Source organism: Elephantulus edwardii, unplaced genomic scaffold (assembly GCF_000299155.1).
Source record: "Elephantulus edwardii isolate Elephantulus edwardi_28Jun2011 unplaced genomic scaffold, EleEdw1.0 scaffold00172, whole genome shotgun sequence".
NCBI lineage: Eukaryota > Metazoa > Chordata > Mammalia > Macroscelidea > Macroscelididae > Elephantulus > Elephantulus edwardii.
Genome location: NW_006399922.1, coordinates 274,918 through 297,164, shown reverse-complemented (window position 1 = coordinate 297,164; position 22,247 = coordinate 274,918). Strand labels below are relative to the sequence as shown.

Sequence of the window (22,247 nt, the reverse complement as noted above, 5' to 3'; positions counted from 1 at the left end):
AGTCTCATTAAATTAAAAACACTGAAATAGTACAAAGCATCTTCTCAGACAACAAAACAATAAAATAGAAATCAAGAAGATGATGACCAAGGGGGGGAATCAACTATGTGAAACTAAATAACATTCTGCTTAAAAACTAGCAAAGAGAAGAACTAAAAATGAAAACTACTGAAATATCTTGGATCAAGTAAGAATGAACCACAACATGCCAAAACTTTTGGGACAAAGCAAAAGCAATGCTCAGAGGGCAATTCACAGCAATAGAGACACATCAAAAAGAAAGAAAGAACAAAAATTAACACATTACCACAACACCTCAAAAAATTTGAAAAGAGCAACAAAAACATCCTCGTTCCCCAGAAGAAAGGAAATAAAAAATATGTAAGCACACAAATAAAACAGAAAACAATAGAAAGGAAAAAAATAGGTTCTTTAAAAGTATTAACAAAATCTGCAAACTATGAGCAAATCTAACAAAAAGAGAGGATGCAGATTACACAAATGGGAAAATAAATGCATGGCATCACAACAGAATCAAATAAAATACAAACAAATGATGCTGGCAAAATTAGACTGCTAACTACAAAAAGCTGAAACAGGACCCACATCTCACACCATACACAAAGTCAACCCAAGGTGGATCAGAAACCTGAGAGTAAAGCCCAAAACCATAAAGTTCATAAGTGAGAAACTGGGACCAAGCTTAGAAGGCTTAGCCTATGGTATAAAGAGATTGGCAGATACAGCCAGAAATGCACAATCTAGAGAGGATAAAATTGATGGATGGGATTTTCTAAAGATTAAATCTCTGTGCTCATCAAAAATATTTTGCAACAAGGTGAAAAGAAAACGGACTGACTGGGAACAAACATTTAACAATACCATCCCAAACAAGGGTCTCATAATAAAAGTTTACCAAATACTCCTGGGCTTCCTGAAGAAAAAGACGGATGACTCAATTACGCAATGGGAAAAAGACATGGAAAGACTTTTCAAAGGGGAAGACATTTGAGTGGCCAAAAGACACATAAAAAAATGCTCCAAATCACTGGCAGTAACAGAGATGCAAATCAAAACCACAATGAGATATCATCTCACCCCAATAGCAGTGTGAAAGTTTAGTAGGCAGCAAACAATAAATGTTGGAGAGGATGTGGAGAGGTGGAAACTCTCACACACTATTGGTAGGATTGTAAAATGGTACAACCACTCTGGAAGGCAGTTTGGCGGTTCCTCAATGAATATAGAAACTCTGTATGACCCAGCTAGTCTACTACTAGGAATATACCCCAAGTAAATTAGAAATGAGGCAGAAACAGAGATCTGTACACTGATGTTCATAGCAGCTTTATTCACCATCACAAGAACATAGAAACAGCCCTAATGTCCAACCACAACTGAATGGACTGGGGAAATGGTACATTCACACAATGGAATACAACACAGCACTCAGGAGCAATAATTTTGAAAAACACTACATAACTTGGGAGAGGCTGGAGAGCATTATGCTTAGTGAACTAATTCAATATCATAAGGACAAATACTGCATAAGACCATTATTGTAAAAATAGAAGGATTACTAGTAAAACATGTATGATGACCCAAGGAGAAAGGGGCGGGAGCAGAGGGGTGAGGATCGGTAAGGGCAAAACCACAGGGTTGCACAGTTTGGTGGGTGGAGGAAGGAGGTGAAGGAAATGGGAAGGATCCGTGAGGGACCTAAAAAGATTGAGTAATGATGGGCAAGGTTCAATGGTGATTTTTTTTATAATAATCAAATTTGTTGTTGCTGTTATGTGCCAAGCAGTAGAAATGACTCACAGCTGATTTTCTTAATCAGGTAACGCCCATTCTCTAGAAGTCCTTTGACTTCCTAAACATCAGGCTTTTAGGCCAGGACATTTTGTCCCAAGCCTGCATCAGGCCCGAGATCTAGAAGAGACCTATCCGGACTTTAGAAATGATCACATTGTGACAGCAGTGTAAAGAGACACTAAGTCACAAATCTTAGCAGAAGTGCAGTGGCAAGGAACTTCACTCAGTACTGTCTCAAGTAAAAATCTTTCCCTAAAGTTGATACATGGGATTTGGACTTACATTCTCCTAAACGTCAGACAGACTGAGAGACCAGTAACAGTGTGTGGTGTAAGACAACTCAGAAGTGACTTGTGGACTTAGCTATCATATCAAGAGGTGGCTGGGGAAGGGAGGGCTTGATTAAGGGAGTGCAAGGAATGATGATGTTGCAGGGAAAGGGAAGAGACAAGATACACACTGATGTCAGATGGATTGTGGCTAAGAGAATATCAAAAGAATGTATATTTATGCTTTATTGACCATGCAAAGGCATTTGACTGTGTGGATCACAACAAATTATGGCTAACCTGGAAAAGAATGGAAATCCCAAAACACTTAATTGGACTCATAAGGAATCTATACCTAGGCAAAGAGATTTTTGTGTAAACAACGCAAGGGAACACTATAAGGTTTAAAATTAAGAACAGAATGCAAGAGGGTTTTATCCTCTCTCCATACCTATTCAGTCTGTATGCTGAGCAAGCCAATTATTGAAGAAGCTAAAATCTATGAAGAACAATGTGGCATCAAGATTGGAGGAAGACCCATCAATAACCTTTGTTATAAAAATGACAACCTTGCTTACTGAATGTGAGAAAGACTTGAGGCACTTGCTGCAGAAGATCAAGGAATACTGTCTTTAATATGGATTGCTTCTTAACAACAACAACAACAACAAAATTCTTACCACTAGACCAATAGGCAACATCATCATAGATGGAAAATGATTGAAGTTTCCAATTATTTCATCTTACTTGGATCGACAATCAACACCCTTGGTACCAGCAGTCAGAGGATCAGGAGATGCTTTTCACTGGGAAAGTCTCCAGTCTGGAACCTCTACAAATGATTGAAAAGCAATGATGTCAGCTTGAAGACTAAGGTTCGCCTGGTTCAGGTCATGGTCTTTTCAATCACTATGCATCTAAGAGCTGGACAATGATTAAGGATGAAGAAGAATTGATGCTTTTGAACTGTGATGTTGGAGAACAAACTACTATTTCTTTGAGAAAGTGCAGCCAGAGTGCTCCTTGGAGGCAAAGATAATAATGTTTTACCTCGCATACGTCAGGCATACTGCTAGGAGAGGGACAGCATCCTCGGAAAGGTTGAGGGTCAGTGAGAGAGGAAGACCTTCAATCAGATGAACTGACACAGTGCTGCAATGAGTTCCAGTGAGTCAGAGACTGTGAGGATGGCACTGCATAGGACAGGGCTCAGATCTGTTGTTCATGGGGTTGCAATGGGTCATCCTCTACTTGAAGGCACTTAACAACAACAACGCCATAAAACTAAAGTCCATCTATCATTTATTCCACCTACTTCACTATTCCAGTTGTAATGTGCTGTTGAGTTGCCTGCGACTCATAATGACCTTATGTACAACAGCCCTAAACCCTGCTTTGGACTTTTCCAATGCAATTCATCCTTTTATTTCCTGGATGCCAGTATCAAAATTGTGGAGCCAAGCAAACTAAAGCTGTGAACAAACTCAATCTTTTCACCATCTATTATGATGCTACAAATCAGCCCAGTGGTGAGAATCACAGGATTGAAAATAAAGCGAGAAATGCACAAACAGGACAGGACAAAACCGACAAAGGGAACCTTCCAAAAACTAACCCCTGTGTGTTTAAAATGCTTTTTCTAATAGAGTGAAAAGAAAACCTCCAGACTGGGGGAGGAGGGGAATTGGAAATTTACTCTATCTTGAAATTATCTTGACTTCACCGTTTCGAAGTTCTGTGAATATACTATTTATTCCATCTTTTTGCTTTGTAATTAATTGTCTCATTTACTGACTGATGTCTCAAGTTCCCACTTCCACTTTTGTAAGTTTTTCTTTTTATATACTTTTATATATATACGCAGGTTTCTGTTTTATGTTCTCACATGTGTTAATCTCTAGTTGTCTCTTGTTACTGGCTTTCTATCAAAAAACCTCCCTTGAGTATTCCTTGAGTGTTCCAGTTTTTTTCAATCCCATTAATTTCTGTTTATCTGAGAATGCCTCAATTTTGCCAACATATTTTAGTAGCAGTTTTGTTGGATATGAATTCTTGGGTGGCAAGGTTGGGGGTTTTTTTTTTCATTTTTATCTTTTATTTTTATTTTATTTTGGGGTTTGTTTGGTTGTGGGTTTGGTGTTTTGTTTTGTTTTTTTTATCTCAGAGTTTAATATATGTCACTCTACTCTCTTCTTGCCTGCCTGGTTTGTGCTGTGAAGTCAGGAGTTTAGTCTGATTGCTTCTTCTTTCTAGGTAACTTTTTTTTTTCCTGAACTGCTTTCAGTATTCTTTCTTTGTCTTTGGAAAGTTTGACTGTAGTGTTCCAGAAGGAGCAGCGGCAACATGGGAGTGGCTGAGTCTGACTACCACCTGCTTGCTTCATAAAGTGAAACGGTCCTCATCACTAATACCCATAGCAGCAAACTCCGCAAGCTCCTGCACCTCTTTCTATCAATCATGTGGGCCCAACATTCGTTGTTGACTATTAGGAAAATAGGTTGGGGAGTGAGGAAGGCAAAGAATATCTCCGAATGTAAGTTCAGTTTTAGCCCAGAAGTCTCAAGCCAGATTAAGAGCAAGACACAACTCCTCAGTTAGTACAAGTCCAGATACAGTTCAGGAGCACAAGTGCAAGAAGCCTCTAGTTTCCTTAATCATCCAGCAAGGTTTGCCTCAGAGCATTTATAAGTCAGCATCTTCAATGATCCAGCAAGTAAAGCCTTTAACTGTGGCCTTTAGCGGAGGGTTCCTCCAGTTTATCTCAAAGCAACTGCAGTCTCTTCACCCTCTTTCCACCATGTCAGGGTACTTCACAATATAGAAAGCTCTCTCTGCATTCCCCTAGTAGCTTGTTCCTGGAGGAACCATTTCCATTTTATCACAGGACTGTTTGGGCACCATCTTCTTTAGTAGGGCATTTCTTCTGTATCACTCAAGACATGATGGATATTTCAGGTCTCATAACAATTTTATATCCTCCTGTCATTGAGGCAGTCTCAACCAATGCCCAAGAGCAGGCAAGTAACTGTCTCTCAAATAATGTGTATTGTGCAGCAGCATGAGGAAATGTCCTAGTGGTCATCGCTGCAGGCAGCCTTTTCAGGTTTTTGCCCAAAGCTCCAGTCTGCAATAAGCACAGGTGGCAGATACCTTGAGAATCATGTCTGAGTGTGGATCATAATGGCCTAGAGGCAAGGAGAGTGAGACTGCTTTCTGTATTTCAGCCATGACCTGCTGTTGCTCAGGTCCCCAAATTGAACAGTTTTCTTTTGAGTAAACTGATGGATGGGAGCAAACAATATCCCAAGATGTACGATCTAAGTCCTCCCAAACCCCAACAGACCAGTCTAATGTTGGGCCTCCTGTTTAGTCCCGGGAGCAGGTAGTTACAGCAGCTTGTTCTTCATTGCCCTGTGGAATGTGATAGGTGGCTCCTGCCTAGGTTATTCCTAAAAATTTTACTGTCTGGACAGGGCCCTGGATCTTTGCTGGATTAATTAATCAATCTCTGTTGGTCATTTCTGCAACTAAGGGTTTCAAATCATCCCTAGACTGTTCTTAAGTGTTTGATAGTAGGATATCATGAATGCACTCTATAATTACACTGGATATCTGGACCAAGTCCAAGTCTCTCTAACCAGGTTATGGCAATAGGCTGATGCATTCACATAACCTGAGGTAAAACTGTAAATGTAAATTGGGATCCTTCTCATGTGAAAGCAAACTGTGGCTGGCTTTTCAGAGATTAGAATTGAGGAAAAAGCATTTGCAACATCTACTAAAGAGCAACAATGACAGTCCGAAGACTAAAGTGCACCTGATTCAGTCCATTGTCATTGGAATTACTTGGTATGCATCAGAGAGCTGGAAAATAACTAGGGATGATCAAAGGAGAGCTGATGCCTTTGAGCTGTGGTGCTGGAAAAGAGTATTGAATATGGACTGCTAGAAGAACAAACAAGCTCATCTTGGAAAGGGTAAAACCAGGCTGCTCCCTGGAGGCAAGGATTCTGAAGCTTCGTCTGACATACTTTGGACATGTTGCAAGGCGGGATCAGTCCTTGGAGAGTGACGTCATGCTTGGGAGGGTGGGGCGACAGCACAGGAGAGGAAGACCTTTATGAAATGGAATTATTCAGTCACTGGGGTAATGGGGGTAGGTGTGTCAGAGACAATAAGATTGGTATAGGATAGAGCAGGGTTTAGGGCTGTTATACATAGGGTCACTATGAGTGGCAGGCAACCCGATGGCACATAATAACAACAATAACAACAATGTGTAACAAAGGCTAGGCCTTTGAAGTTTGGTCCCATTTTGTGCATAATCTCTTAAGATTATGGTTTTGGGCTTTAACCCTGAGTATCTGATCCATCTTGAGCTTATTCTTGTATATGATGTGATAAGTGTCTCATAATGAGAATTTATAGAATTCTACAGGGCCTCCACAAGGAAAAGATTGATAACCCAGTTAAAAAAATGGGCAAAAGACATGGAAAGAATTTTCACAGATGAAGACATTTGGATGGCCAACAGACACATGAATAAATGCTCAAAATCAGTAGTAACCAAAGAGTTGCAAATCAAAGCCACATTGATATACCATCTCACTCCAGTAGCAGTAGCAAAGTTTAACAGGACTGCAAGAATAAATGTTGGTGAGGATGTGAGGAGATGAGGACTCTCATGCACTGCTAGTGGTACTGTAAAATGGTACAAATACTCTGGAAGACAGTTTGGCATTTCCTAAAAAATGTTGAATATAAAAATCCTATATGATCCAGCTACTACCATTGGTGAAAATTCACCTCTAGGAAAATATAACTGAGACATAAATGAAGATTTGTACACCTAAGTTCATAGCAGTGTTATGCCAGTAGCAAGAACCTGGAAACAGACAGTGTGTTCATCAAAAACACATGGATTGAGAAATTTTGGTACATTCACACAATGGAATACTATGGAGCATTAATGAGCAATAATTTGTAAAATACATGGGAGAGTCTAGAAAGCATTATGCTACATGAACTAACTCAGTCTCATAAGGACAAATCCTACATAAGACCATTATCATAAAAATAGAAGGATAATTAGTAAGATGCGGATAAAAGTCCAAAAAAAAGAAGGGGAGGAGGCAAGGGAAATAGAGGGAAGGTAGGTGAGGAAATCACCAGGATAACAGAGGTTATTAAGCAGAAGGGGGCAGGGTGAAGAAATTAGGATAGACCCAATGAGAACCTGAAAAGACAGGATAATATTTGGCATAGATGGATAATGATTAATTTTGTAAAAAAAAATGTACATGAGTGATCAATTGAAACACGGAATGAAGGTAGGACTGTGTTAAAAACAATGAGTGATACATGATGTATACAAACTTCATATGAAAACCAATATAAAAAATAAGATACAGAAAAAAGACAGTAAATTATTTTAAGTATAAGATAATAAATTACATCATAAAAAAGAAAAATTAATAAAAGTTCTCATTAAAATTTAAAAATGGAAAAAAATTTAAAAACAGGAGGATAATATAAAAAAAAACCACAATGCAACACTGAAACAACAATGAAGGAAATTATAACAACTATTAGAAGTTATCTCCTTTTGTCCACCAGGAATCCTATATTGCTTCAAATTAACAACCTGAGTGGGCTCAGGCAATTCTAATGGTTCCCATACAGCATGTTGTATCAATACTGGCTTCAGGGCAGATTTATAAGCCTTCAGTTTTACGATATCTAATAGAGGGAGTGTTCCCCACTTAGACATAATATCAGTAGCGATAATATATTCAAGTAGAGATGTGACTACTTCACATAACATCTGTTTGTTGTCCAATTCTTATTCATACATCCACTCTAGTCCCATGAATTGCTGCATTTTCATATCCTCCAAATACAACTCTATGTCCTTTCAAGATTTTATCAAGAGGCTTAGGAATTACAGTACATGGGGCTCCTATGTCCAGAAGCACCAAGAACGTTTCTTCTCCACCCTCAGGCCTTCTTATCCACACATGTGCATATGGTCTTAGGTCTCCTGCTGGGCATTGGACCAGAAGATCCTGGTCTTCTCATCAATCCATATCTAGAGCTGAACTTCTGCTTCAATTGATTCTAAATGGGTTTCCTCACCATTAATTATTGCCTCATGAGTAGGATTTATAGAATGGACTTATTTAGGCCTTCTTAATGTTGGGGAAGAGCTCTAGTGGTCTAGTGGTAGAAGCTGAACTCCAATCCTGAAGGCATGCAGTTCGAATCCAAGAGAAGATTAATTGCTGTTGAAAACCCATTGGATTCTGACTTGACAATACACAACAACAATGTTGGGGGAACAGAGGAAGCCTTCATTGGTCCAGTCAACCTCCTACAGTATTTCTTTAGAACCTCTGTCTCAACTCCATCAATGTCTACTATATTCACCCAGTTCCTGAATAACCATCTAAAAATCTTCATCCTACTAGGGTAAATACTTTCCCCATAGTCTCCTCCAGCTTCCCTACAATCCACCCTGATGTTCCTGTATCTTAAAAGCTTATAAGGGGAAGTCTTTAAATAGAGCTTCTTCAATTGTTGTCTTGTTCCCAGTCGCAAAGCTACCCAAGATTGCCATGTTGGAGGAGACTCCATACCTACCATCTCTGCCATGGCCTCTGTAAGGGGAATATTCATTGAATGGATGCCCTCAGTGCCATAAAGCCATTCCAAAATGCCTTGCATATGTAGAACCTCAACTACTTACTCTGGAGTGTTTCATTTGTTACCTCGTTGAAGAAAGGGGCAGTTTCCCTTGGAGGAATAAGCAAACCTGTTGTGTGTACCACTGAGTTGGAATTAACCCATAGTGATCCATGTACAACATCCCTAAACCCTGCTCTATGCTATGCCAATCTTATTGTCTCTGATATACCTACTCCCATTACCCTATTCATTGAATCAATCCATCTTATTAAGGGCCTTCCTCTCTTGCACTGTCCCTTCATCCTCCCAAGCATGACATCCCTCCTTGCAAAATGTCCAAAGTATGTCAGATGAAGCTTCAGAATCCTTGCTTCCAAGGAGCAACCTGGTTTCACACTCTCTAGGATGAATTTGTTTATTCTTCTAGCACCATATTCTTCTCCAGCACCACAGCTCAAAGACATCAATTCTCCTTCTATCATCCCTAGTCATTGTCCAGATTTCTGATGCATAGCAAGTAATTGCAAAGACCATGGCCTGGATCAGGTGTACCTTAGTCTCCAGACTGACATTGTTGTTCTTCAGTACTCTGGAGAGATCCCTGACAACAGATTTTCCCAATGTAATTAGTCTTTTGATTGCCTAGCTGCTAGTCTCAAGAATGTTGACTGGGGAGCCAAGCAAACTAAAGCTGTTAACAATCTCAATCTCTTCACTGTCTAGGAAAGTCAAATATCAAGGCCTTTGACACCACAGGTATATCTTGGTGCTTTTCTTTAAGGTAGTTTATAATTTTGGGGCCTCTTTCAGCTTCTTGAATCTATTGGTTTATAATAGGAAATTTTTCTTATAACAAATCTTCAATTTTCTCTGTGTGGTTTTTTGGGTGTTTTGTTTCGGGGTTTTAGTCACTTCCTGTTTTCACAGAGAGAGTTATTCTTCCAATCACAGAAAGTTATTCTTGTTGGTGTCTCACATAATTCCTGGTTCTTCTTCTTAGGTTTTGTTTGTTAAAATTGTCCTCGAGTTTTCTGTGTTTTCCTTGATTTGGTGTGTGCTTTTCCATGAACTTTCAATCTATTTAAGTTACCTAGGTATGAGACTTTTAAATTCTTTATTAGGTAGTTCCAATAGCATTTCTTGATCTGAAATAATTTATGGCCCTATTCTAATGTGCTGTTCACAAAACCACTATGAGTTGTAACTGATTCCATAATGCCTAACTACAGTATTGTAGTACCTTTTTGAGCCATCTTGTGGGTGGAAAGATGTGTGTGTCATTTGAAATTATATGTTATTTCCGTAACATTGTGGTGCTGTTGTACTCTTTCATTTTGTTCTGACACATCCAACTGGGTGAGGTGGATGTGTTTCTGAGCTTACTAGTTTGGCATCACTCAGACTCTCACTTCTTAAAGGTTTAGTATTGGATTATGAGATATCATATTTTTTGACTAGTTTAAAGGATACTTCTGTGTTAATTCTTCACTTTCATTGACACCCCTATGCAAAAGGCATTTTGCCTCAGTAAATATTGGTTAGATAATGAAAAGTTACAGTTGATTACTTTTGGCTTTAGGGAAAGAAAGATTAGCATAACATGAACTCTTATTATCAAAAAGGTAAAATAAGCTGACTTCAAGGCAGAAGATGAGCTTCTTTTGTACCTAAATAAAAATTTATAAGATCATACTATCTTGTCTCTAAAAATCTTACAGAATGAAGAAATCCCCAAATGTTTCAGATAAGCTAAGTCTAATATTTTTAGGTGTTGTTGTTGATTGCCATCAAGTTGAGCATGACTCATAGTGACTCCATGAACAAAAGGCCTGAAACTTTTCTATAACAATCAACATTTATCAAAGTTCATAGAATTTCCAGAGGCATATTGTTAAAAAAGTGGATGCCACTCCTTCTTCCAAAGTTTTAAGAGCATCAATTTTATATGGGCATGAGGCACTTGTCCAAGGGCCAGGACAGAAGCCTGAGCTCTGCTGTTTCAGGGATGACCCATGGTATAGTCCCAGGAAGTAGCCTGTCTATGTACAGAAGAGATCAGACAGTGTTCCTCTTACCTGTCTAATGTCACATGCTACAAATCATAATCTGGATAAATTCTGGTATTCAAGTTATCTTTTCAGGATTAAAAATATTATTTCTCCATTCTGGGAAGCATAGAAATGTTCCCTCTTTTCTTTTAAGAGCAGTCTCTTAATGCTTCTGGGATGTCAAAATGTTCAGATTATGAGGGAATATTTCGATGTATGGAGTGAAACAAAATCAGAAATGCATGGATTACCATTTCTTGGAAAAATGTATGGTTTTGAAAATGGATAGAGCTGTCATTAAAACATGCTGAGCCGTATTGAAAGCCATACACCAGAAAAAGCATTTGAAACATCCAGTAAAAAAAGAGAACAGCAGGGCTGATCTTTTCTTGGCACAGACTCTGAAAAGTGGACAGGTTCACCCTCAAGGTGCTCCATTTGTGTTTTGAACATGGTATAAACTAAGCCCTGAGAAGAGAAAATTCTAAGGACAAATCAAAAATATGACTAGAATACGAGACAGAACGAGGGGACGCAGTCTAGGCAGGCCGGAGCAGCTGCCGTCGCCATGACCCGCGGTAACCAGTGCGAGCTCGCCCGCCAGAAGAATATGAAAAAGCAGAGCGACTCGGTTAAGGGAAACCACTGAGATGACGGCCTTTCCGCCGCTGCCCGCAAGCAGAGGGACTCGGAGATCATGCAGCAGAAGCAGAAAAAGGCAAACGAGAAGAAGGAGGAACCCAAGTAGCTTTGTGGCTTCGTGTCCAACCCTCTTGCCCTTCGCCTGTGTGCCTGGAGCCAGTGCGACCACGCTCGCGTTTCCTCCTGTAGTGCTCACAGGTCCCAGCACCGATGGCATTCCCTTTGCCCTGAGTCTGCAGCGAGTCCCTTTTGTGCTTCCTTCCCCTCAGGTAGCCCCTCTCCCTCTGGGCCACAGCTGGGGGTGAGGGGGTTACCCCTTCCCAGTGTTTTTTATTCCTGTGGGGCTCACCCCAAAGTATTAAAAGTAGCTTTGTAATTAAAAAAAAATATGACCAGAATACCTGTACACCAGTGATTCAACACCAAAAGTGTTGCAAGAAAAAAGAAAGTGATGAAAGCAGATGCTGGTTTCTACATAGATACTGAATCTGTGAACTGCAACATTTCGATACATAACCTTTAGAGTTTATAGAAAATTTTTCTCTTTCAGACAGTTCAAAGAATTTGTAACCCAGGAAGAAAGCAGTAATAACCATGGCAATTCTATAAAAAATTCCAATGTCTTCTTTTAGGCAATGGTTTCCACCACTTTGCCCCACAGGCTTGCTTTATGACTTAGTCTTCTCTCTTGATCTGCTCCATCCACTACATTGAATCCTAACAAAGGTGCAACTGCAGCTGCCACAGCAGGTCAAGGCCACACTGGGAATATGTGGTGGGGTAGGGAGCACATTACGATATCAGGCAGACACACAGATGGGGCCCTTAATGCCAGAAGCAGTGGGGAGGTCAGCAGAGCATGCAACTCCAATCACAAAGGAAGAAGCCCAGGTTTCAGAATGTTCTTTGGACCATAGCGAGTAGATACTCTTCCACAAGGTCCTCTAGGGTGCAAATGCAGAGACAAGGCTTGTCTTCATATTTTGCTGGAGTGGGAAGAGAAGAGGAAAGGAGTGTGACAAGGCCCAGTAAGTACCAGGAAATGGGCTCCACATCTCAAGATCAGAGATAGGCTGGTAGCAGATACAAAGAGTTCCAGCTAGCCCAGCTGGTGTGCAAATTCAGGACTTGTTTTTAGACAGTGATTAAGTGCACAGCAAGGGAAGAATGCAGGATAGATCTGGGAGTTGAAATCAGAGACAACAGCTATTGGTTCATCCTGCACAGAGTTCTGGATGAAGGGATAAGTGGAGTATCTTTACTCTCAAGGTAATTCCTATTGAAAAAAGCCTTCTATCTGAAACAGGAAGTCAGTCTTGCTCTGAGGGATTCCCCCCTTAAATTTCCAGAATTTAAGATATGATTTACCAAATCTGATATTGCTTATCAGCACCTCGGCTGGTCTGGGAATTCAGAGGAAGAGTCTAAATACCCTTAAAAGACAGCGTCACTGTGCCTAATCCAACTCCAAAGGTGACCAGACAACAGGCTAGCCTCAGCACTGTGCAAGTGCAGCACTGATGGAGGCGGCACTGATTAACAGAACACCAAGAGCCTGTGTGTAATCACCCAGCCTGGAAGTACAGGCATCACACACCCGAACAAAGTGAAAGCCCACTCTCCACAACCCATCCACTCTACCTGTGATTACAAAAACTTACTCTCTCATTGCCATCCAATTAGCTGACCCACCAGCAGCGTTTCAGAACTGTAATGGCATGGGAGGAGATTGCCATCTTTCTCCTATAAATGTTGGATTTGAACCACCTGCACTGGGACTGGTAGAGCAACTCTTACCTACTTGGCCACCAGAGCTCCCTTGTTCCAAAATTAGAATTTGAGGTAAAGGGGGATTACTTCTGTAGAAAGAATTAATTAGCATGGAATATGGGAATTCATGCCACTCAAACAGCTTCAGGACAAGAGTGTGGTGATGCACTATGGCATGAACCCCTAGGAAATGGTACCTCAACTCAAAGACAAACCAACTAACCTACAGATGGTTGTGGTGGTGTTGTTGTGAGTGCCATTAAGTAAGAACCAACTCATAGCTGGCACTCCAGCTGGTTTTCAGAGGTTGTAAGTAGCATGGGAAGAGACTACCTATCTTTCTCCCTCAGAGCAGCTGGTGGATCTGAACTGCCTACTTTTAGGGGGTTAGTAGCCCAAATATCTTACCACTGAGACACTAGAACACCCATCTATGTATTTAGGAACCATTCCAGAAAGCAAAAGTGAACCCCAGAGAGGTGCAATACACCTCAGCAGGCCCTCTACAAAAATGAAGACAAAGACTCAGGCTCTGGCCTGCCGCCTGAGCTCAGTACTATAGGCTAAAGTCTGCTACTTGGGAGAACTGAGAAGAGCTGTGTGTTCAGAAGGTGACCTCAGACATACTAGAGCAGCTGGGGACCTGGCTCAGCTCTCCAGTGAGAAACATGGCATCTCAGGAGACAAGCAATTGAGGCAGATGAATGTCCAAATTCTTGTCTCTGGAGCAGAACCACCAGATGCTCCTGGATCTTCAGACACCAACTTCAGAACTTCCATTTAAGAGCTGAGAAGACAGAAGGAGGAGGGACAGCACTGGTCTGAAGGGGCAGGCAGGCCTTCAGCAGAGACTCTGGCACCCAGTCACCAGTTAAGGCAGACTCTGCCTCAGAGCTGCTGTAGTGTCACCTGGAAAAGTGTCAGGCCTGGCTCCTCTACCTCAGAACCTCACTGGGGCATCAAATGCCAATCATGTCTGCACAAAGACCAAAGCATAAGGGTCCTTTAAGGAGGTGCATTCACAAATTTGGAGTACAGAGCCAGAGAAAATGTACACATGCACACACACATATTCACACATGCACATAGAGCTCCTGCTCATACATGTACACACTTATACATGCACACACAGCCCCTGCTCATACATGCACATGTACACACAGACCTTGTATGTATATGCACATGTATGTGCGTAGTTACACATGCACACAGACTCTGCATATACACGCACACGTGCATACTTACACACACATACAGACCTTGCACATACATACTATGTAACATGCATGGTTACATATGTACACACAGCCCCTTTGTATACATGGCCACAAACATACTTACATATAGACATACAGATCCTACATATACATGCACACACAGACCTTATGTATATATGCACATGTGCACACTTACAAACAAAGACCTTTTGTATACATACACACCTGCATACTTACATATGTACACACAGACCCTGCATATACAAGCACATGTGCATACATCATGCATAGTTATACATGTACACATACATACTAACACACACAGACTCTGCATACCCCACAATGGAGAAATAGTAGCAAGGGTCTGAAAGCAGACTCAAGAAGGAGTACATCCAGCCAGGATGTGTTCAAGGAGGAGGAGGAGGAGAAGGGCATTTCCCTGCGGAGAATGGCCTGATTATGTGCTCAGCTGTGAAATGAAAGTTTGGTAGTTCGAACCCATCAACTATTCCACAAAGACAATGGCTTCTGTAAAGATTTACATTCTTGAAAACACTGTGCAGAAAGTTCTACCCTAGCCTAAAGAGGTGCTATGACTCAGATGGGTTTGGTTTCATTTTGCAGATGGTTAGAAATGGGAAGATTAAAAAAAAGTTATTTAGGCCAGCCCTGTGATTTCACAGACTAGGATAGAAGGCATAAGAGGTCTCCTAATTAGAGACAAAAGCTTACACTGTATGTTCCCCTGGAGCTTTACAACAACAATCCAGGGCCACAGAAGCCAGGCTGAGGGTTCCCTCAGGACAGGTAGTTCCTCTCTGTGGACCACAACAAACACAGGGACAACTCAATAGGCTCTGCTCCCAAACTTACAGCACAGAGCAAACGTTTCTAAAAGAAGTGCTATGTGCTGCTGAGCTAGGCAACCCAATCACACTGGTGAGCTGTCTTGTCAAGTGAGCAGAGGGAACCTTTGAAGATTTTAACAAAAGAACACGTTTGAAGGAGTAAAATGTTAGGGAACAAAAACTGCTGTCTAAAAATAAAGCTTCATGGATTGTCATTGGATGCACACTTACAAAAGCCAAAGCACTACATGAAATAGCTCCTGAAAATGCCAAGGGGACAAGCAGCAGGAGGAAAGGGCAGCTGGAAGAGATGCTCAAGAAAACATCTTTCAAAGGGTGACTTCAGCAGTGATCTCAGCAGGAAAGCAGCAGAGACTGATTCCCAAAGCAAGCCCCAGGCTATGTAAAAGGAAAGGAAAGATGTTAGAGAACTAGAAGTCCAGGGGCAAAGGAAGGAAGGAGAAAACACTAAAATGGTAATTCCTTTACAGAGATATTTAGTGACAGTCAAACCATTCCTTGCTGAAATGAGTATGTTATGTCCTGTGGTGGAGAGAGGTTTAAGTGTGAAGGGCTGTACATGAAAGAAAGAAAACATGTGGCATCGGCACAGTAACTGGAAGAACTGGCTTCTTGTGAGTTAGTATCAAGTCTTAATCATTTCATGCTGAAATCTGAAGATGTTCCTCAGCTTAAAGTCACCATAGCAAGGGCTGCTTCATCAAAGAGAAATACCTGTTGATGTGGGTCCATTCCAGGGACTAAAGATGACAACAGAGTTTGGGAGAGGGGACTGCAATCAGGAGAGACTCACTTTTACACCTGGTAAGCTGAGGTCCTAACAAGGAAGCTGCCTTCAAATCCCCCTGAACAGAACCAGCTTAAGGTGGAGCACTTGGTCAAACACCACCCAGCAGACTTCAGGAGAGGGTATTGCAACCAGATGAGATACTCAATTCCAGAGCCAGCACTTTCAGGTGCTGGGGAGAGAGGGGCCTGAAACTCCCCTGGAGAAAGGCTCCTCCTGCCACCGTGGAAAAGCCCAGGAACCAAACAGGATAACAGAGTTTGGAAGAGGGGGCTACAATCAGGTGTAAAACTCACTTTCACAGATGGCATGCTGAAGTGCTAGCAAGGGAACTGCCTTCAAATCTCCCTGGAAAGAAACTGCTCAAGGTGGAGCACCTGGGGCACACCACTCTGTAGATAAAAGACAAGAGACTTGCTGAGAAGTAACTGCAATAAGGTCAGACTCTTGCAGGGCTGCCTTCCAACAGTGTGAGTTGCCCATCCCACATACTGAAGAGTGTAAGCTGTCAACTAATCAGTAACATAAAGACAAAGAAATATCTCTTAAGAACGTTATGGTTTTGGGTTTCACTCCCAGGTCTCTGATCCACCTTTAGCTGAGTTTTGTGTATGGTGTGAGATGTGGATCCTGTTTCTTGGTTATGCATATATACTTTTCACTATGTTGAGGAAATTCCCTTCCAGTCCAATTTTGCTGAGTGTCTTTATCAGGAAGGTTGTTAGATTTTGTCAAATGCCTTTTCTGCATCAATTGCTAAGATCATATGGTTCTTGCTTTACTTTGTTAAAATAGTGAATTACGCTGATTGTTTTGCTTATGTTGAAGCATCCCTGCATACCTGTTATGAATCCCACCTGGTCATGGTGAATTATTTTTTTTATATGCTTTTGGATTCTATTGGCTAGGATTTTGTTAAGGATTTTTGCATCTGTATTCATCAGAGATATTGTTCTGTAGTTTTCTTTCTTGGTAGTATCTTTGCCTGGTTTCGGTATAAGGGTAATGCTTGCTTCATAGAATGACTCTGGAAGTGTTCCTTCTTTTTGAGTTTTTTGAAATAATTTAAGTAGAATGATGTTAAATCCCCTCTGAATGTTTGGTAGCATTCAGCTGTGAAACCATCTGGTCCAGGGCTTTTCTTACGGGGAAGCCTTTTTATGATCTTTTCAATTTCTTCTTTTATGATGGGTCTGTTCAAATGATCTATATCTGCCCTTGTCAGTCTGGGCAGGGTATACGTTCCAAGGAATTTGTCCATTTCCTCTAGGTTTATTAATTTATCAGAGTATAGCTTTTCATAATATTCTTATATTATTGATTTAATTACCTCTGGTTGTGTTGTGATGCCACCTCTGTAATTTCTTAGTCGAGTTATCTGTGTCTTGTCTTTTTTTTTTTTTTTTTGTTAAATTTGCCAGTGGTTTGCCAATTTTATTGACCCTTTTGAAAAACCAGCTCTTGGTCTTATCAATGGTTTCAACTGTTTTTCTGTTTTCTATCTCATTTATTTCAGGTCTTGTCTTTATAAATTTTTTTTTCTTCTAGAGGCTATAGGATTAGATTGTTGATCAGGGCAGCAAGTAATAGATGCTGGAGAGGATGTGGAGAGAAAAGAACTCTTATACATTGTTGGTGGAATTGTAAAATGGTGCAACCATTCTGGAAGGCAGTTTGGCACTTCCTCAAAAAGCTGAACATAGAAATTCCATATGACCCATCTATTCCACTACTTGGAATATGCTCTGAGAATATGAGAACCGAGGCACAAACTGAGATTTGTACACCAATGTTCATAGCAGCATTATTCACCATCACAAGAACATGGAAACAGCCCAAATGTACAATCACAAATGAATGGATTGAGAAATTATGGTACATTCACACAATGGAATAGTATGCAGCACACAGGAGCAATAACTTTGCAAATTATTACCTAACTTGGGAAGGACTGGAGAATATTATACTGAGTGAAATAACTCAATCACATAAGGATAAATATCATATAAAACCATTATTGTAGAATGAATATAAGGATCCAGGAGGGGTGGGAGAGGCTGGAAGCAGAGAGATGTGGATGTGCAGAGGGAAGGGGGGATTAATCATTGGGTTGTAAAATTTGATGCAGGGGTGAGGGAAATTGAAAGAATTTGTTCAAATTTGTATTTGAATTTTGTAAATAAACTAGTTAAAAAAAAAGAAACTAAAAAAAGAAAAAAGTATAAGTTAAAAAAAATAAATATCAAAAGCCTATACAGACACAAAAAAAAATGGTCTAATACATACCAAAAAAATGTCACATAATGTCAAGAAAGCAGCAGGCAACTTAAAATACTGTGAAAAAAACAAATTAAGCCTTCTCCAAAAAGAAACAGAGCATATCTCAGACACAATGAATACCCCAGATTCAGAGAGGCAGACTATTTCATTGATAGATGATAGATAGATAGATAGTCTCTTCAGTTTTACCTATTATAGGTAGGGATGAGAGACACCCAAGCGTTGAGGACTCTCCATCGTACGGTCGCTATGAGTCGCCTGCAACTGGATGGCAGAATAGCAAGAATAATATCAACACACTTAGCAAGAATAATATCAACACACAGAGAGAGATCAGCTGGCCCAGTGGACAGAAAGCGATGCTACCAAGCCAAAGGTGGGCGACTTTTAATCTGTGGCCCTCGGGCCTGTCTTTCATTGTTTTTGTTCAGACATTCCACTAGGTCGTATAGTCCTAGTGTATAAGTTGTAACATGTGGCTTCTGTGAGGCCAAACACTGTGACACTGATGTGTGTCAAATGTGTTAATGGCTGGTTACCCAGTGTGGACAGAGAGTGGGGTAGAGCTCCCTGATTAAAACAAGCTTGGAAGGAGGAATGGCATCCACTTTCATAATAGCTTGCCTCTGGAAACCCTATGAACCTGGAGAGAGGATGAGAGACACCTAAGCATTGAGGACTCTCCTTCATAGGTTGCTATAAGTCACCTGTGACTTGATGGCACTTAACAACAACATATGAATATTATTTACATGAGTGCGCTGTTTAAAAAAAAATCTACAACCACAGGCATAAACACATACAAGATCTCATTACCTTCCTTGTGCTAATAAATTTCTTGTTTAAAAAGTCATTGAGAAAATGATCTTTTACTGACATTAGCAAATAACATTGTGAACTAAGATCTACTTACTTTTGTTTACCCTAAAAGTAGTGTTTGTATGTAGATCAATACATGCAATGAAATATATAACACAAGCCACAAAAAAACCCACATGTATTTCATGCATGTAGCATATTTCAATTTGATAGCAAATTCCAAGAGGCAAGAGAGCAGTCCTGTCTTCCCCAAGCTCCTGACCACCTCATTGTGGCTGGGCCACACAGCCCCTAACTCATGAGCCAACACCCTGCTGCTGATCATACAAAAGTGCTCTCTGAATCACGTCTTGGCCAGAAATACTTACAAAGCCTCTTTCCAGTGGCCTCATGACAGCATTTAGGGCTGTAATCTAGGCTTAGAGGCACTGGAAGCACCGTACTTCCTAAAACTAGGCTGGACTCAGCTTCATGAGGGCCAGCAAGCTGTGGGAAAGAACTGTGGCTGGGGAACGACTCTGAGAAACTATAATCCTTCACTCCCTCCAGGTTCCTTCTGGCCTTCTGAGAAAGATCTGAGAATAAAAGAATGCATTAGTGTGTCTATGTGCACATGTGTGTTAACAAGCACACTAAGAGTTTGTGTTCAAGTCTACTTTTCCAAAGAGAAAAAAAGAACTATTCATCTTTAAGTTCCACTATCAGTGAGAAACAAGTCTCCCCTGGGACTAACTCATGACACTCCAGAACACTTTCTTCATGCAATCTTAGCCAAAAGGCCAACATGCGATTCCAAGACATCTTCTACGAACACATTACTTTGACATTCCTCTTGAAGAGAGTCACTAACCATTTCAGGAATCCAGAGCTTCATTCTGTGTCCTGGTGACAATGAATGGAAGTACTCTATGGCTAAAGGCATTGGCACAATTCCAAGTTATCTTTAACTATAATTTAGCATATTTAGTAAGGTTAGAGGCATACAGGAAGCTCTAGTGGTCTAGTTGCAAGAAGCTGCACTGCAATCCCAAAGGCAAGCAGTCCGAGGCCACCAACTGTTCCATGGGAGAAGGATGGACACAGCGATGGGTCAATTCCTACTCGACAGTACACAACAACAAAGGCATATATGACACAGCAGGCAAGACTAGTTCCAGAGACAGAGTATGTAAGAAACAATCTATTTTAATGTAATCCATAGGTACTTAATTTAGACAAAGATGGTGTGGTTGTAAGGAGATAGTTTAAAAAGACACTGAGCTGAGACAAACAAGTCTCTGAATTTCCCCCTAATCTATTACCATGTGCTTTACCTATTAACACTCTATTTTTCTGAATATAACTGAAATCTAGATAATGCCTGAGAGAAATGAAAAGATAGGAGCTGTGGAAAGCCTATCTTGACCTTAAAAATGCCAAAAGAACAGATATGTCTTGGAGAAGGTACAGCCAGAGTGCTCCTTGGAGGCAAAGATGATAAAGTTTTGTCTCACATACTTTGAGCATGTTGCTAGGAGAGGCAATTCTTTGGAGAAGGACATCATGCTTGGAAAGGTGGATGGTCAGTGAAAGAGAAGAAGATTCTCAACCAGATGGACTGACATATGTTTGCAGCTATGGGCTCAGGTGTGTTAGAGATAATGAGGATAGTGCAGGAGAGGGCTGGATTCAGATCTGTTGTTCACAGAATGGCTGTGAGTTGTACCCCAATTAAGGGCACCTAACAACAACAAACTTTAAGTACTTTCACTGCTTAGAGGTGGTCAACATTCAGGTGAAAAAATAGCAAGCCATGCAGGGAGAACAAAATATGCAGGACACCACTTAAGCACATCCACTCGTCCACAGCATTCCATGGGGTACACTTAACAAGTAGGATGCCAACACTCAAAATGCTTCATCCACCAAATCCTAAAGCATTCAATTAAACTACATAAAGGTATCACTAAAAGGATTTAAAAGCCCTCAATTAATTACAAAGGCAGAACTCCCTTCAAAGCCTTAAATCCCAAGGCAAGACTAATCACAGAGTACTGAGTCACGGCGAGTGCTTCATTCATATAAAATGTGTTACTGCCTAAAACTACACTCCACTTGGTCCGCCTCACAAAACAGAAGCAAAAGGTCATTTATGCTGCTGTTTTTTAAAGGGATTAGTTACTAATCTGGCTCCTTGGAGGCAACTTCCTACATCATTTTCAAAACATCAAATCTAATTTTTTTTTAAAGGCACGTGTCTTCTCCTTACAAAGAAGTCTCAATATGTGTTTTCCTTTTCCATATTCAAACATGTTCTTAGAACAGAACAAACTCAGGAGCAAATCCGCCTACCTGATAGGTTATGTGTTTACTTAGAAAACAAAGATTATAATTCCAAAAGAATTCCAGTGAAATTAAAATCGTAAATAATAGCAAAGATTGCTCGGGGAGGGGGGGGGGAATGGATTTTGGTTTGTTTGGTTGTTTTTTGTTTTTTTTTTTTAACAACTTTGAGTCTTTAAAAATACTTTTCCTGGTACTAAACTATTACTTTACCCCAAACACCACACAGTGAGGAACCCAATGTTGCTCCTACGAGAACGGGAGTGGTCAGCAATGCATGCACAGACAAGAGGCTGTGATAGAGGGAAGGAGTGCCTGAGACAGGGCTACTACATTCTTAGCGTCTCACTACAACTACTGCTCACTGCCTTTCTCTTCTTTGCTGACGTCTAAGGAAAAAGGAATGAAAAAATCCACACATAATGGTCTATACTAAAGCTTCATCAGTCATAGTTTCACTCACAGATCGCCAAGGAGGAACCAAAGTCTGCAATAAGGGTCAAACAGACTGTGGGTTCAGAGTGGCACAGGCTCAAACCCAGCACATCTGTTCAGAATGCATTTGGCTATACAAGCAATATCTTCTATTTTGAGCACAAATTTTAGATGCCTATAGTGTTTCAGCAGTTCTAAATCTGAACATTCAGATTAAGACAGACTAGGAAGAAGGATTGGCCACCCACTTCTGAAATAGCAGGCCTCTGAAAACCCTATGCACAACAGAA

General features: G+C 40.7%; 1 protein-coding gene and 1 pseudogene across 1 annotated transcript in view; one reads left to right on the top strand and one right to left on the bottom strand.

The window, feature by feature from the left end:
- The window catches only part of LOC102845355 (D-tyrosyl-tRNA(Tyr) deacylase 1-like), a 130,680-nt gene that overhangs the window by 6,291 nt on the left and 102,142 nt on the right, over nucleotides 1-22,247 (bottom strand). The window lies entirely within an intron of this gene.
- Nucleotides 11,385-11,564, top strand: LOC102844946 (annotated as a pseudogene).